This window comes from Piliocolobus tephrosceles, chromosome 19 (assembly GCF_002776525.5).
Source record: "Piliocolobus tephrosceles isolate RC106 chromosome 19, ASM277652v3, whole genome shotgun sequence".
Lineage (NCBI taxonomy): Eukaryota > Metazoa > Chordata > Mammalia > Primates > Cercopithecidae > Piliocolobus > Piliocolobus tephrosceles.
In genome coordinates, this window is record NC_045452.1 from 19,062,368 (window position 1) to 19,071,603 (window position 9,236).

Below are 9,236 nucleotides of genomic sequence, written 5' to 3' on the forward strand. Positions count from 1 at the left end.
GGAGATAATTCGGGAAAAGCACTTGGCCCAGTGCCTGGCTCAACACTTGGCGGCCACATCACGCCTGGGTTTATAGTTGAGAGTCTATTATTGTTCTGGCCTGGAGGAGCTCCGCCTGTGCACACGCTGGGCACTTCCCCAAACCTCCCAGACCAGACCCCAGGAAAGGCTGGCCTTGAGGGCCCTGGCCGAGGAGCGGGTGGGGTGAGGCCGAAGCAGGTTCCCCACCCACTCAGAGTCCAGAGTGCCCTCCAGCCTCCAGCACCTCCTACCCCGCCCCTCCTTCCCTCCCAACCCAGGCCCTGGGTGGCCCTGGCAGCTGCTCTGTCCCCACTCCACACACCCCTCCTGCCTTTCTCCTCTTATTTCTTCTTGAAACCGCTTCTCCAAAAGTTCATTCTGAAAGAAATCGATTTCCAAGCTGTTTGGAGATACAATTTGGTTTTTCATTTTGAAGAAATGATGGTGGAGGAAACATTTGGAGACTTAATCACCGGGGAAAGCCATGGAAATAAAGAATTCGTCTGGCCTTGGTTGGAAGCTAGGGGCCTGTGTTTATTCTCTTGCTGTGACAGCAGAAAACAGGTGCACACGGAGAGGCACGGCTCCTGTATGACACACGTATGTGCGCACCACATGCAGCACACACATGTTGTGAAACACACACATGCATATGGACTGTACACACCAAGACATATACACACACAGCCCTCAGTGAAACACCGTGGATGCCTCCAGCCCCCAGTCCCCTCAGCAGTGCAGGAACAGGGTATGGCTGGATTCTCTCCACCCCCAGCTCTCTGTCTCTGTCCCACGCCCTAATGCATCTTGCTCTTGGAATGACCCCATCTTCATTATCATTATTATTATTTTTTGAGATGGAGTTTCCCTCTTGTTGCCCAGGCTGGAGTACAATGGCACAATCTCAGCTCACTGCAACTTCTGCCTCCCGAGCTCAAGTGATTCTCCTGCCTCAGCCTCCCAAGTAGCTGGGATTTCAGGTGTGCGCCATTACACCCAGCTAATTTTATATTTTTCGTAGAGATGGGGTTTCAACATGTTGGCCAGGCTGGTCTCGAACTCCTGACCTCAGGTGATCCGCCCGCCTCGGCCTCCCAATGTGCTGGGATTACAGGTGTGAGCCACCGCGCCCGGCCTCCCATCTTCATTATCTCCAGAAAGGCTTGACTTCCACTGCTTTCCAAAGGTTCTTTCCAAATCTGAAGCAGGTATTCATAATCGCTGCCTCACTCAAGAAGCGTCACGAGCTCCCAATGACCTGGCTGGACAATAATCACATCCAAAACCATGGGCAGAAGCACCCACGCCTCCGGCCGTGGAAGCACCTCTGCATTCCGTGTCACTTCTGCCTCAGCAGCCCCTGACAGGATGGGCAGCTGCTGGGACTGTGCCTGGGGCCTGTAGCCGCACCCTTCATGTCATAGATAAACACGCTTACCCAAGAGGTCGAGGGACTCACACAAGATTGTACAGATGCTGGGTGGCAGAACACACACACACATCACTGGCTGCATCTCTCATTATCAGTTCATTCTTCTGTATCTGGAAGATTTTCAAGAGTTCACTATGAAGATGGGCCGCTGGGAAAGTCATAATGTCTGACATACTAACGCAGGGAACCCCCAAATTCCTTGGATTGGAGGACAGAACAGGCCCCATATTCCATCTAGTTCAACCCCTCTGATATTTGAACCCCTTTACAGTACCCTTGCCTACAGCTCTTCAGCCTGTACTTGCATACCTCCAGGGCTGGGGAGCTCGCTCCCACCTGCCCATCTCTGGTCTCTTGTGAAGATTGGAGTCCCTCGTTCTGCTGAGCTGAACTCTACCCCCGGGGATTCTCCCACCTTAGGTCTTGGGTGTCTGCTTTGGGGCTCCAAGCCTTCTCCTCTTCCAGCTGTCCTCAACCTCAGGAGCCCAACTGGGATGCCCTCCTCATTCCAAGTCTCTTGGCAGACGCCGGTGTGGGCCACGTTGAGGCTGGAAGTTCACAGACACGTGCGCACACGTATGAGGCATTTGGCCTTCATGCTGGGGAAGGAGGAGAGCAGGGCCCATCTTCTTGGGGGAGAACACTCCTTGGGGCTGGGGGTGCCAGGTGAGGGGCACTGTGCAGAGAGCAAGAACGAGGCCTCCTTCTCACAGAAGTCTTAGCAAGGGTCTTCCAGGCTCAGTGGAGGCAGGTGTGGCTGCGGGGTTGAAAAACGGGGCCGGGCGCAGTGGCTCAAGCCTGTAATCCCAGCACTTTGGGAGGCCGAGACGGGCGGATCACGAGGTCAGGAGATCGAGGCCATCCTGGCTAACACGGTGAAACCCCGTCTCTACTAAAAAAAAAATACGAAAAGCTAGCCAGGCGAGGTGGCGGGCGCCTGTAGTCCCAGCTCCTCGGGAGGCTGAGGCAGGAGAATGGCGTAAACCCAGGAGGCGGAGCTTGCAGTGAGCTGAGATCCGGCCAGTGCACTCCAGCCTGGGCGACAGAGCGAGACTCCGTCTCAAAAAAAAAAAAAAAAAAGAAAAAGAAAAACAAAGTGCCCTGTGTTAGGGGGCAGGGAAGGACTGAGGGCTTCCTGAGGTGTGAAAGGACGAGAAATGGGGCTGAGGTGGACACAGGGCCCCAGATGAGGGAGGGGCAGCCTTCCTGGAGTGTCTCCAAGCTGGTCAGTCCCCTGACCGTGCAGGGAAAAGCAAGGTCCGGAAGGTGAGGCCTGGCCCCGGGCCAGACCAGACCTCGGAGCACGGCTCCTGTGTCCAAACCCTTCCCCATGGTCTGGGTCTCTCTCCTGAAGAACGGGCTGTCCCAGGGAGGATACTCAGGGGCTTCCCTTCCCTCTCTCTGTCCTCAGCTCCCAGAGCCCACCAATCTGTGTCCTCTCTGAGGAATGTGACACCCGAGGGGACCTGGGGAGCGGGAAGGTGGGAGAGGATGTGGAGGTCAATCGGACCCTGCGAGCGGGACGGCAGAGCATGAGGGGTCAGGAGAAGATCATAAATATGATTGCTTGCTTGGTGGAGGCGGCATCATGGGAGGCTTCCTGGAGGAGATGAGGTAGGAAGTGAGCCCGAGGGGCTGGGGAGGTCTGTGTCTACCCGTCTTACACACTTACCCACAAGCTGGTTTCCCATTTGCTGAGCGTTTCCTGCATGCTGGGTGCTTCACAGGTCAGCAGGGCAGTCCATGATCTCCACAGAGCATCTGTCCTGCATGCCAGCCACTAGCCTGGGCTGGGCTGGTTGACTGTGATGGGCAGTCCTGGATCCCCGCTCCCCACGGCAATGTGATACACTCGGAAAGAGGCCAACCCGGGCACCAGGAGGCCTGGGTGCCGATCCCAGCCCCACCACTTATCTGTCATGCAGTCCAGAGGTGGCATAGGACTGTGTGCTTGTGAGAGCCAGAGGCTGATGGGATGGAGGTGGCCCGGTGGCCCTGCCCTGGACTCTCCCCACAGGGGCAGGTGGTAGAGAGGCACCGGTGCACAAGGCCCAGCCCTGGGGACCCACGGTGCCCCCGGCCCAGATTCCCTGCACCTGCCCCAGTTTGGGGCGGCCCGGCCTACTTCTCAAGGATGTTTGGAGGTTCCTGAGAGGCCCCCCAGGGGCCCTGTCCACACCCACCTCCAGTGTCTGCTCCCTCCTACAGTCACACAATCTGACCCCCAGCCTGGCACAGGCTAAGCCCCAGCACGGGGACTCCCTTTGCATCCCCTCCTCCCCCAGGGACATCAGATCTGCCAGTCCCTTCCTCCTCCTGCCCTGCCCTGCAGATAAGGCATGGGGTGGGAGGGGGGTGCAGGTGGGGCCTTGCAGGGCACATTGGTCAGCCCACGCCGTGGTTTACACCCCACCCTCACCACCATCATCTTACACCTCCAGCCCAGGAGATTCCAGCTTCTGCTTTCAAGGTGGGGTTGTGCCCACGGAAGTTAAGGCTCAGATTTTGAAATTTGAAATAAAAATTTGAAACTTGTGTCAGAGAGAGCAACATTGGAAGGACATTCCGGCCAATCCCTGGGCACAGAAGGCCTAAAAGCCAGCGTTCCCCGAGGACAGTCAAGAGGTAAGTGGGCGCGAGGCTCCTGTTCCCAAGAGATGCCCCCTATGAGATCAGGGAGCCAAGGCAGTGAGGAGCGGTGAGTGCTCACAGCAGCACCTGGTCCTGGCAGGCAGTGGGAACAGGGTGTGAGGCTGCGCAGCCTGTGGATGGAGAGGGCTGCTGGCTCAAAGGACACAGCACCCAGAGACACCCTTGTCGGAGAAGGGAGCCCCAGAGCTGGAGTCACAGACGCCCAGGAGTGAGCGGTTCCAAGGAGAACCTGATTCAACGGCGAAACCCCCACGTGGGCCGAGTTTGTCTAGAGTTTGTCTAGAAGGGGCCAGGTAGTAGTATAAACGGCAGGAACAGGGTGGGAGCCAAGGAAACGATTCAGTTTTGCTCCTGGAGGCAGAAGAAGTTCCATTGCTGCCACTTGAGTTTGCAGCCTGAGAAGGTCCCTCTGGCACGCAGTGTGCAGCTGACTGAGCAGACACTGTCGGGCGGCTGCAGGGGACTCGGTGACCTCAGTGAGCTTCAGCCACCCGGGGGGTGAGGGGAGGGACCCACTCACTCAGGCCCACTTCTGACCCCACGTTGCTGAGGAGGCTTTAGAGACGGCCCCAGGACCTATCCGCTCTTCCTCCCTGCCTCCCCACTGCAGGCCCCTAGACCCACCTGCCAGCCCCTTCCCCCTCCCCAGGCCTGGGCCCCTGGGGGCTGAGAGTGTGTGTGACCCCAGAGCCCCCAGTCCTGTCATTAGCGCTGATTATTCCCATCAGCACCCCAGGGTGGGAGGCGGCAGCTCTGGCAGAGTGTGTCAGGAGTGCCAGGCATCCCTGCTCCACGTTGGCTGTGGGTAGCCACCGAGGGGGGCGCCGGGAGGCGGGACAGGCAAGGTGGTGCTTCCCCACAACCCGAGGCCTCCAGGCCGTCTCCTTTCACCCCACCTCCAGCAGCCTCGGAGGGGCCCTCCCCTCTCAGAACTCCCCCACCCCTACCCCCCCCCTGCCCTATTCCATCTCCCTCCCCTGCCTGGAAGTCAGGAAACCAGGCTCTGCCCTCTAATCCTGTCCCTGCCTCAGTGGGCCGTGGGACGCCGGATACATGGCTTCTCCTCTCCGGGCCCGGTTCCTTCTCTTTTAAATGAGGGGTGCCATTTCTTGATTCCCTTCCAGCTGCATCAGACAGTCAACCCTCCTCCGTTGCAGTCCCCCGGGCCAAGTGGCCACCTGCCTGCCCCTCCTCCCTCCTCCCTCCTCTCCTCCTTCTCCCGTCTCTTCCTCTCCCTCTTCTCTCTTCTCTCCCTCCTCCTCTGTGTCTTCTTCCTGTTTTCTAGTCTCTTGCTCTTCTCCTCTCCTGCCCCCACCCCCAGCAACCTCCTCTCTCCCCGTCAATTAGACTGGCTCTGGCAGGAGGCTCAGAGAGCAGGCTAGGGCACCCAGCTGGAAAATTGGGTGTCGAGAGCTGTCTGGAATCCTAATGCCCTAGCCCTGCCCTCCTCCCCCTCCCTCACCTCTCCTCGAGTGACAGGTGCCGGGTGCTGGCACTGACTCTCTCAGTGGGGGCACCCTCCCACTGCTCTCATCCTGCCAGGCCTGCAGTCTCCTCTCACTGCCCCAAAGGCTCCTGTCACTCTGCCCCTTCCCCATGCTCCCGCGTTCCCCTACCCTCTCGACCTCTGACCATCCCCGAGTTCAAGGCTTGGAGGAAAGAGCAGCACTAGGCTGGGACTCCACACCTGCATGCTGGCCAGGCCCCCTTTCGAGGCCTCAGTTTGTGTGTCTGCGAAGCGAGGCTCCACCTCGGAGCCCTCCCCGCTCAGGCTGTGTGACCCCCAGAGGCGTCAGCTTTTCAGCCAATGCAGAGGGCTGCTGTGGGGTCACTCCTAACCTACTCTGGTGGCAGCCCCATTTCAAATCTTGTGTTTATTTTCACTGGGAATGGCTCTGGGCCAGGGCATGAGGATTCCAGTTTCTAGCAGATTCTCTCCTTCCCGTTCTGTTGCGGGAGTAGCCTCACTCATCTTTGTGCCTGCCTGGCCCCCGATAGACTGGGCTGCCCGACTCAGAGCCGGGAGCCACCCAGGGCCGGTGGGCATTCAGGTAACCTACGTCCTGGCCACCAGCGCCACCTAGTCTCATCCCGGGCAGCCCAAGAGGGTGCCCCTCTGGAAGTGGAAGGTACACACGCCTCACTCCCAGACCTCATGCCCTACCCTGTGGGTGCCGTAAGTCCGCAAGGTTCAAGGACGCCAATGGTTCACCCAACTCAATCGTTTTCTTTTGTTATTATTAATTACTTTTTACTCTTCACCCACGTACTAAAGTAACCCCCAACAAGTAGCCTTCTTGTCCTCTACCAAGCACACCTCCCCAGAGGGTGGAGCCTGTGCAGACTCCCAGAGGTGACTCCAGCAGCCTTTGGGGAACCGTCACTATCAATCAGGCACCTGCTGTGTGTCAGGCACATGCTGGGATTCTGGGGACACAGCAGCGGACCCTGCCAGCAAGTCCGCTTGTCTCACATTCTGCAAACAAAATAGAAAAATAGTTCATTTCAGAGTGGCCGGTGGCATGAAGGAAAGAAAGCAGAGTGAGGGGATGCTGACCCAGGGTAGGGCCAGATTGGAGGGCTCAGGGAAGACGCCACGGGGGAGGTGACCCTGAGATGCGCCCAAAATGATAAGAAGCTGGCGTGGCAAAGTTGGGATATATATACCATTCTAGATGGAGGCGGCAGTAAGTGCAAAGGCCCTAAGGCTGGAACACTTGTGGTTGTTTGAGCAACACGTGGCCAGTGTGGCTGGGGCAGGAAAGTGGCAGGGGAGGCTCTCCCACCCAGATCACATCCTGCCTGAATGGCCACTCCTGGAAGGAGTTTGTGACGCATTCTAAGGGCAAGAAGTAGCCACTGGAGGCTTTGTAGGAGAAATGCACTCTGATGTTCGTTTTTAACGATCTTGCTAGTTCTGGCTGCTGGGCACAGATGGGGGTGAAAGAGATGGCCAAGGCTGAAGCAGGCAGGCCATTAAAGAGGATGCTGCAGTGATTCAGGCAAGGGGCCAAGTGGCTTCACAGAAAGGCAGAGAAGTGGCTCTGGCCTATACAGAGACCACAGGATGGGATCTACTCAATGTGTCCTGCCCATGAGAGCAGTAAGCCCTTTCCTGGAACCCTCTCCCATGTTCTCACCTCCGCTGCCCCGGAGCTGCGTACCTTGGTTCCTTTTGATTCCTTCTCTCCACCAAAGTCCTTCCTCCTCTTGTATCCAGTCTTTAGCATGCGTCGTGAGTCCCCAGCTATATCTGGTTCCGCGACTGACCCAGTGGGGAATTAGGTCCTCAGGGAAAGGGGAGTGGGGAGGAGCAGAGGCCCTCATGGGGTCTAGTCTAATTGAGTTACTTTTATAAAAGACAGCCAGACCATTCGCGCGGCAAATATTCATCTCCGGCTGTTTTTCAGCCTGTAGCTTATTATATGGTAAGAGTGTCTGTTCCCTTTTCAGCCTTGAGTCACTTTACAAAGGCCACCCTTCTATCATCTAGGTCTGGGTGATGCTAGGGTCCAGGACAGCGTGGAGCGTTGTAAGCGAAGGAAAAGGCAAGAAATCGCACAGTGGGGAAAGATATTTGCAACAGGACTCTTAATTACAAATCAATGAGAGAAACGGAGATAACCTCATAGAAAAATGGATCAATGGCCCGAATAGGCATTTCACAAAAGAGGACAATCAAATGGCCCATAAAGATATGAAAAAGTGCTCAGCTTCATCATCAGGAAATGCAAATTAAAATCACAGTGATTAGCAATTGACACACCCACCAGAGGGAGTAAAGCGCAAAACGTACAACCTAGCCAGGCTTGGCCAGGAGGCAGCAGCCCAAGTGGAACTTTCATCTCTGGTGGATGGCAGTGTAAACCTCTGCAAGCACTTTGGAAACTCGAATGGTATCTAGGAAGGAGGAACACACATTTGCCCTATGACTGAGCGATTCATTCCTAGGTTTACACTCAACAGGAGCGAGTACATATGCCCAAGAAAAGACGTGTGAAAGAATGCTCATACCAGCTTTCTTCATCGTCTTGCCAAACGGGAAACAACCCAAATGTCCATCAACGGTTGAATGCATAAATCCATTGTGGTGTATTTCACAGCAACGAAAATGATCCAACCGCTGCTCCGATCCACATGAATGAATCATGACGCGTTGCTGAGGGAAAGACGCCAGTCTCAAACAAGGGTGTCGGGCAGGATTCGGTTCATGTGGGGCCCAAAGCAGGTTGGAAGTCAGGACAGCAGTTCCCCTCGCAGCCCTCAAGGGAGAGGCTGGCAGGGCTGCGAAGGGCCTCATGGAGCACTGGCCATGTTCTTCATCTTCATCAGGAGGCTGTGCCGTGGTCGTGTTTACTTTGTGAAATATCTATTGTTTTGATTGGCATGCTTTCTGTATGTGTGTATACACATGTACATTCACTTCAGTTATCATTAACTTCACAAATAATAAAACACTGCAGAAGGTATTTAGAGTAAAAGGAATGACCACTCCCTACTCCGCATGACTTAGGTATGTGGCCTTCCGTACCTTTTTCTATGCAATTGTACGGCTTAGTTGAGTGTGGAAAAAGAAAAAAAGAAAAAATACACATACACACACAACCCCCTCCCCAGTGACAACCCCAGACATTGCCAAATGTCCCCGGGGGTAGGACTGCCAGAGTAAATACAGGACGTACAGATGGGATCCTACCATATCTTATGGAATTGTTGCTATCTTTCATTTAATACAGGGGTTCTCACCCTTGTCACAACTAACATTTTAGGCTAGATAATTTTTTTTTCGTAAGCTGTCCTATGCATTGTAGAATGTATGACAGCATCTCTGGTGCCTTCCCATCAGATGCTGGCGGCACCTAACCATCCCCAGTGACAACCAAAAATGCCTCCAGACATTGCCAAATGTCCCCTGGGGGTAAGGCTGCCAGAGTAAATACAAGACATCTAGTTAATGTGCACTGTCTGAAATTCAGCTCGAACCGGCTGCCCTGCATTTTTATTTCCTCTACCTGGCAGCCTACCTAGGGGGCAAAATGACCCCTGGTTGAGAAGAGACGACATCTCTCGTCGCTGGGTCCTTTTCAGGACGGGAGGATACCCCCTCATTCTTTTCAGCGCTCTGCTGTGT

At 55.5% G+C, this 9,236-nt stretch overlaps 1 long non-coding RNA gene across 1 annotated transcript; it reads right to left on the reverse strand.

Moving 5' to 3' along the window:
- Positions 1-6,329: 6,329 nt before the first annotated feature.
- On the reverse strand, positions 6,330-8,967 carry LOC111549143. The gene is made up of 2 exons (XR_002733612.1): positions 7,270-8,967; positions 6,330-6,581 (listed from the first exon to the last, which is right to left on the reverse strand). It is a non-coding gene; the product is annotated as an uncharacterized LOC111549143 (long non-coding RNA).
- Between the last annotated feature and the right edge of the window lie 269 nt (positions 8,968-9,236).